We start from the raw sequence: 8,450 nt of genomic DNA, 5'->3' as shown, positions 1-8,450 counted from the left end.
GGCATCGTGACCACATTGGAAATCTAGTCTGCAGCACTGCTCTGCCAGGCGTGCACACTCACACTTCACCCGTTTGAGCAGTAGGCTGCTGCTTTTATGAATCATCTTCTGAACTACTGCTTTTTTGTCTCTTGTCAAGGATTCTTAAGTGTCTGAATGTCTGCATGACCACAAATCCAGAACGTACAGCCACTTCTCAAGTGCGTACGTGTGCTGTAGAGTATAGGCACAGCATGAGAGGTTTATAGTGTGTGGGGCCCACTGTGCAACTGATTTGCACATGCACGGGAAGTAAGACACATTTTGGACACTGATTTTGCAGCACGTGCATTGCAGGTTCAACCTGCATGTGCACTGTCCTGGTTTTGGCTGGGATAATTTTGTTCCTAGTAGCTGGTGTAGTGCTGTGTTTTGGATTTAGTGCAAGAATAATGTTGATAGCACACTGATGTTTTAGTTGTTGCTAAGTAGTGCTTACATAGTCAAGGACTTTTAAGCTTCCTATGCTCTGCCAGGTGCACAAGAAGCTGGGAGGGAGCACAGTCAGGACAGCTGACCCAGTTGGCCAATGGGGTATTCCATACCATATGACGTCATGCTCAACATATAAAGCTGGGGGAAGAAGAAGGAAGGGGGGGACGTTCAGAGTGATGGCGTTTGTCTTCCCAAGTAACTGTTACACGTGATGGAGCCCTGCTTTCCTGGAGATGGCTGAACACCCGCCTGCCCGTGGGAAGTAGTGAATGAATTCCTTGTTTTGCTTTGCTTGTGTGCACGGCTTTTACTTTCCCTATTAAACTGTCTTTATCTCAACCCATGAGTTTTTCTCACTTTTACCCTTCTGATTCTTTCCCCCATCCCACAGCGGGGGAGTGAGCGAGCGGATGTGTGGGACTTAGTTGCCAGCTGGGGTTAAACCTCAACAGCACTAATGCATAGCTCTAATGCACCTGGGATACATCAGGCTCCATGCACATGCACATACGTATGAACTGTGTTAGTCTGAAAGGAGATTACAGGGATAGAGTAGGCAGGGTTGAAAAGATGGTTGAAAAGTTTCTCTGACTTCATTGGACTCCCTAGCAGGGTGAGATACTGTCCAACACATGCCAGTAGCATCCCTGGGTTCAGATAACACAGATCCTTTCCCCAAAGCTGCAAGATAGTTTGAAATCAGAGGACCAGGGTGCTCATAGCTAAGGAAGAAAACAAGAAGCATTCTCATCTCAGCCTCACACCTTGGTAAAGCCTATGTAAAACTTCACAATGACGGATTCAGAATTCATGGCTGTGCATGAATTGTTCCTTCATTAAAGCCTGTGGTAGTGCAGCATGACCTCCCGCTCAACCTGGCTGGCCAAGATGAACATCCTACCAAGGTAAAATCAGAAAGAAAAAGGTATGGTGTATGAAGAGACACCGCTGCGGCTGTCTGCTGTACATACTTATATAGAATCATAGAATCATAGAATCATTAAGGTTGGAAAAGACCTCTAAGATCATCGTGTCCAACCGTCAACCCAACACACCATGCCCACTAAACCATGTCCCTAAGGGCCTCATCTACACGTCTTTTAAATACCTCCAGGGATGGTGACTCCACCACTTCCCTGGGCAGCCTGTTCCAAGGCCTGAGACCACTCTTTCAGTAAAGAAATTTCTCCTAATGTCCAATCTAAACCTCCCTTGGCGCAACTTGAGGCCATTTCCTCTTGTCCTATTGCTAGTTACTTGGCAGAAGAGACCAACACCACCTCGCTACAACCTCCTTTCAGGTAGTTGTAGGGCGCGATGAGGTCTCCCCTCAGCCTCCTCTTCTCCAGACTAAACAACCCCAGTTCCCTCAGCCGCTCCTCATAAGACTTGTGCTCCAGGCCCTTCACCAGCTTCGTTGCCCTTCTCTGGACACGCTCCAGCACCTCCATGTCCTTCTTGTAGTGAGGGGCCCTAAAAACTGAACACAGTATACGAGGTGCGGCCTCACCAGTGCCGAGTACAGGGGCACGATCACCTCCCTGCTCCTGCTGGCCACACTATTTCTGATACAGGCCAGGATGCCGTTGGCCTTCTTGGCCACCTGGGCACACTGCCGGCTCATGTTCAGCCGGCTGTCAATCAGCACCCCCAGGTCTTTTTCCTCTGGGCAGCTTTCCAGCCACTCTTCCCCAAGCCTGTAGCGTTGCCTGGGGTTGTTGTGGCCGAAGTGCAGGACCCGGCACTTGGCCTTGTTGAACCTCATACAGTTGGCCTCGGCCCATCGATCCAGCCTGTCCAGGTCCCTCTGCAGAGCCTTCCTACCCTCGAGCAGATCAACACTCCCACCCAACTTGGTGTCGTCTGCAAACTTACTGAGGGAGCACTCGATCCCCTCGTCCAGATCATTGATGAAGATATTGAACAGGACTGGCCCCAGTACTGAGCCCTGGGGAACACCGCTTGTGACCGGCCGCCAACTGGATTTAACTCCGTTCACCACAACTCTCTGGGCTCGGCCGTCCAGCCAGTTTTTTACCCAGCGAAGAGTGTACCTGTCTCAGCCGTGAGCCGCCAGCTTCTCTAGGAGAATGCTGTGGGAGACAGTGTCAAAGGCCTTACTGAAGTCCAAGTAGACCACATCCACTGCCTTTCCCTCATCCACGAGGCGGGTCACCTGATCATAGAAGGAGATCAGGTTGGTCAAGCAGGACCTGCCTTCCATGAACCCGTGCTGGCTGGGCCTGATCCCCTGGTTGTCCCGGACATGGCTCATGAGCACCCTCAAAACCAACCGCTCCATGATCTTCCCCGGCACCGAGGTCAGGCTGACCGGTCTGTAGTTCCCCGGATCCTCCTTCCGGCCCTTCTTGTAGATGGGCGTCACATTGGCGAGCCTCCAGTTGTCTGGGACCTCCCCAGTTAACCAGGACTGCTGGTAAATGATGGAGAGTGGCTCGGCAAGCTCCTCCGCCAGCTCCCTCAGTACCCTCGGGTGGATCCCATCCGGCCCCATAGACTTGTGAACGTCCAGGTGGCGTAGCAGGTCATTAACTTCTTCCTCTTGAATTATGAGGGGTTTATCCTGCTCGTCGTCCTTGTCTTCCAGCTCAGGGGGCTGAGTACCCTGAGGATAACCACTCTGACTACTAAAGACTGAGGCAAAGAAGGCGTTGAGTACCTCAGCCTTTTCCTCGTCCTTGGTGGCAACGTTCCCCCCCGCATCCAATAGAGGATGGAGATTCTCCTTGGCTCTCCTTTTGTCATTAATATACCTGTACAAGCATTTTTTGTTGTCTGTCACGACAGTGGCCATGTTGAGTTCTAGCTGGGCTTTTGCCTTTCTAATTTCCTCTCTGCACGACCTAACGCGATCCCTGTACTCTTCCTGAGTTGCCTGCCCCTTTTTCCACAAGTGATAAACTCTCCTTTTTTCCCTGAGTCCCAGCCAGAGCTCCCCGTTCAGCCAGGCCGGTCGCCTTCCCCGCCCGTTCTTCTTACGGCACATGGGGACAGCCCGCTCCTGCGCCTTTAAGACTTCCTTCTTGAAGAACGTCCAGCCTTCCTGGACCCCTTTGCCCTTCAGGACTGTCTCCCAAGGGACCCTCTCGACCAGTGTCCTGACAAGTATGTAGGAAACTTTCTCAGAAGTAGAACTATGCTTTCTATAAGGACACGGTGCTACCTTTTTATCCCAGTGCTTTGGGAGCTCTCTCATGCAGCACAAAGCAAGGAATAAAATGTAAATCTGTAAATCAGGTATCAACTCAATAAACCAAACCAAACCAAAAAAATTGGGCTTCATTGCTGAAAGAAGACAGACAGATAGACAGTGCTGCAGTAGCTGCTAAGAACTAGAAGTAATTTTGTTTTCTTCATATGCAAGAAAACCACCAAAAGTGCCCACATTGCTTCCTGAGTCTGAGCAGGCTGCGCACATGTATGTATGGTACAGTATATTTCCACTGTAGTCACTTCCATTGTGTAGAGGGGCTAGTTTTGAATAAGCTCAGCAATAGTAGAGGGTCTTATCACAAACTGATATACTTACTGCTTCTTACTTCTCCCTTTTTACTGCCACAGACCTTTGAGTTCAGTAGGGGTACTCACAACCATACCTATACTTGGAGATAACGCCCCATTGCAAGCCATAGCTATTGCAACATCGGTAAATACCATATTATTTTCCCTGTTAGCTCATAAAGTAAACTATGAAGCAATATCAATTTGACCCTAATCGCAGTGGCTCGAAGTATGAAAGTCTGTACAGGTACAGGTTTTTCCACATTGTTTTGCCAAAATACTTCAGCCATGATGTGGAGCTTGTAAGCTGTTCTGATCCCGAGTCTGGGCTGAACTGAAACTGTCAGCTCTGACGATTTTTGTGATGCAAACGCAGACCTTGTGTGAGATAACTGCCTCAATTTTCACTTTAAACTACAGATTAAAAAATAAATTAGTTCAAATGCTACTGTAGCTTTAAGATCTTCAAGCTAAAGCCTTGAGAAAAGAAAGATATCTAATTAATTTTTTGAAACTTGAAGAAAAGAATGTTAAAATGGTGGTAACAGATTATAGCACTTAACACTGCGGCCTTGACATTTCTTATTAAATATTTAGTTGCTGGCAACTGTGTACTTCACAAGCACCTGTGAAAATGAAACCTCTTTTTGAGAAAAAAATGTTGATAGTCATAAAATAAAGATGAGGACATGGATAAAAAAGAAATACTATAAAGTTGTTACATGATTTGTTAGCTCCAGGACAAGATTTGAGACTTTTTTGATATTTACTTGGATGCATAATATTTTTCCTGTGGGGACAAAGGTTTGTAGACTCACTGGAATAAGTGCATTTAATTCACAAACTGTTTTTTTTTCAGGATTGTATGTAAAACACAAAAGCAGACTGTTTTTGATACATGGTGGTCAAAATAAAGCAAATAGGTGAAAAAGTGGAGAACTGACAAAGACAGCAACACTGTGCACCTTTGTACCCAACCTCAGTGTAATTTCTTTGCAATGATACTTTTACAATAGGAAACATCTGAGTCATTTTGCTTTTGAGAGCTTAAAGTTGATGCTGATCTAAGTCTCTCTAGGAATTTTACCCTGACAAGTAGATGAAATGTGGCAAATTAAGAATTATTTCTCTACTTCTTGCATTAAAGTACTATTTTTTTTTCACAGGAATAAAATATGGTAAATCTAGTAAATTGCCTAAGCACCTACAGAGCTTTTTTATTATGTATTTATTATACACTGCACTCCTCTATCCGTATTTTGCTGCATCATACAGGAGCATTTAAATTTTGATTGTAAGTAAGGCCTAGTAACACCTAGTTTGAACAAGGAATACTCTAATCTGCTGAGGAGTAACCTTGGCAAAGACTGCTTCTCAGAGACAGCCTACACAAGTCCATCTCTAGTTATTTCTGAGGACAGCAGTTTATTATTTTCTCTTCAGCATATTAGATCACTTGAATTTTCCTAGCAAGAGCAGAAATACCAATTTAATGGCTGATTAAACTGGCTGTAGTCATCTTGAATGAAATCTCAAAAGAATAAAAAGTGGATGAACAAAGCACTGGTCACAAATAATGACAGTATTACCTACTTGGTACTGTCATATTTAAGCAATAGAACAGGGTTCCTGCCTACATACCTAGAATATACTAAGCAATTTATATTCTGTCTTATTCTTTCTTAAAAAATAATACATGCAAAATATCGAACCTGTAAAATACACCACATTAACAGGCCTGAAAGTTGAAGACCTCTGCTCATCCCAGGTGAAAGTCAACTGCCTGAAACAAGCCTCAAGAAACTGGCTTTGTGCCTAGTGACTGCGGTGGGAGTGAGAATAACTTTTTTGTATGTACTGGTGAGTCATTTAGCATGTTCACCTCAGTTCTTTATCCATTTGAAAGAAAAAGGGAAGGAACACGTTGGTACTTCGCAAAACATGAGACAAGCACACACACTCTCTACTCAAGTAATTGAGTGGTGAAAGCTGTATAAGGATAGATAAGTGGCCGTAAGTTGGACTTACGGGGGAGCTGCAGGCTCTCAGGCAGTACACGCAGACACTCACTGCTTTCAGCTCCTGCGAGTGTGTCTCATGCCTGTCCCAAATGACAATCCCTAAGGAGTGGTAAAGATTTCATCCTCTGTCCTCTGGTAGTGCTTTCAGCTTTTCTGTTGAAATTGCCAGCGCAGATGCCGGTTAGTGGCAGGAGCAGTGATGATTTTGTGATGAAGACATGTCTCTCTTGGGAGCTGGATGAAATCCACCTAACTTATTTTGCAGGACTTATTTCAATAAGTAATTGAAATACAGCAGACTGTATTACAACCTCTTTCAGGCACCATAAGCCTTACTTGATTAGCAACAGATTCAGAAAAAGAAGCAGAATTTAACTGCACTTTTGAAATGGCATTACCGTATCTATTCTGTTTCTATATGTAGTCATATTTTCTTGGCACTGTTTCTGAGCCATAGTGATTTTTGACAGCTTGTTGCCTAATTTGATTCCCCAAGAAGAGACACAAAACTGGATGGCAAATGAGATGCTTTTATTAGACACACTCAGGTCCATCTATGTGCTGGGAAGGACCAGGAAACCAGTTCTGCTTTGCCCTTGCCCTTCCAGTATGTTCGTTGATAACGGCCACAGCCACAGAGCAGCCCTGTGTCAGTCATTGGTTAATTTGTCCATCTCCCCATTGCTCTTTGGATGAGCCTGTGTGTTCTCTTTATGTTCTTCCATATACAGACACCACAGAAAGTTTTAGACTGTGGTCTGCTCTTCTTGTTTCACACCAAGATTGATGTGATGTTCTGTGTACATGCATTGATTTACTCTAACTACAGTGTTGCCTACTATTTCTTATTATTTGCTTAGTTACTACTAGTGGCGAAGGCTTTAGTCTTGCGAAGAGAGCCATGTTGAACATGTAAATCTCCAAGTGTGCAAAAGGTTTCTGTGTCACATAGCCCAAAGGAGGAAAATAATACAAAGTCCAGAATAAAGAAGACCTTACTTGCACAGAAGTACCTCAGCACTTCCATTTCTCCCTTAAAATAGAGGGAGATATTGTGGTATCCAAGATGATATTGAACAGCAGCTGTGGGCAAAGAAAGACTTTTTAATGGCAACGTTTATCCACAGTAACTTACAAACATATCATGGAGTGTCATGACTGTATTATGGAAAATATTCAAGTTGTCATGTATAATAGGAGTATAAGGTAATACATGTTCATGCTCTGCTCTGCTGGTGGTCTCTTAACCTTTTGAAATTCCTTGGCTATATTTACTATTTTGCAGGCAAATAAATGGAATGCTTGTGAAGCAAATGGAGTTGGACCTTCTTGTACCAGGGTGCATTTGGCCCTGTACAGATGATCAGAAAGTATCAAGCCACTTTCTAAGTGTTCAGTACAATGCATGATGCTGGAGTGTAGTTGAGATAACTAATTTAACACAGCAGTTTCTGTCTTTAGTTTAAAGCAATATCTACCTGCATCTGTAATTTCTGTGTATATGACTTGCTATGCAAAAGTACTGTAACACCTACAGAATTGTGTCATCTGGAGAAATAATACTTAACACTATGAGACTGGATGAAATAGCGTAGAATCGCATAGTTACAGTCAATTTGTTTCACAGATTATTTTTGTATTATAATATAATATTTGTTTGTAAAATTGCTTCAGGACCACAAATAGACTGTCCTGTATCCCTAGAAATGTACTACTATGCAAAATAATAACAAGCAGAGGTGTGGTCTGATTATCTGTGGGCTGGCTGTACCTACAAGGCACTCTGCTGTGTGTACAATATGAAGTTCCACCAGCCCTATGACACCTCTGAAAATCATAAACATGTTCCAAAAAACTTTGATCCCTTAAACGAATTGTCCAACAAACCTTCTGTAATCGATGAATAGAAATAGGCACTTGCAGTTGGCTTGGCTGAATCACACTCTAAAGGTATATCTCTGTCATCACTGGCTGTAAAGCAACAAATTAGGCACTTCAGTTAGGAGCCTAAAATAACTGAGGTCAAATATGCAAATGGCTGTCCAAATTTTGCAACATCCATGAAAATGCTTGCACTGTTATACTTGAACAGGACATTTTTTTCTTTCTGTTCTGTATCCTTCTGTGGTTGCAGAAGGGTCACTAGAAGGGGTGCTCCGTTCTGCAGTGCTAGAACGGAGCTGACCACTTTCTCAAGGGATAACAAATACTGCCACTGTAACCATTTCACATGCAGAGCATAAGAGGATGTCTTCTGACACCATTTCGCCTTCCTGCATATCTGCAGAAAAAAAAAATCCTGATCTTGCTCTTTATTACTGCTCCTTAATTGATTTCAAAAACAAACAGCACTTTAGGCAGAGCATTTCTAAAGGCTAATTCCATGTCTCTAGCAGTCAGTCACTTAGCGTGCAGCATCATGGCTTACAACGT

This window comes from Calonectris borealis, chromosome 1 (genome assembly GCF_964195595.1).
Source record: "Calonectris borealis chromosome 1, bCalBor7.hap1.2, whole genome shotgun sequence".
NCBI classification, from domain to species: domain Eukaryota; kingdom Metazoa; phylum Chordata; class Aves; order Procellariiformes; family Procellariidae; genus Calonectris; species Calonectris borealis.
Note: the sequence above shows the minus strand (reverse complement) of the source record.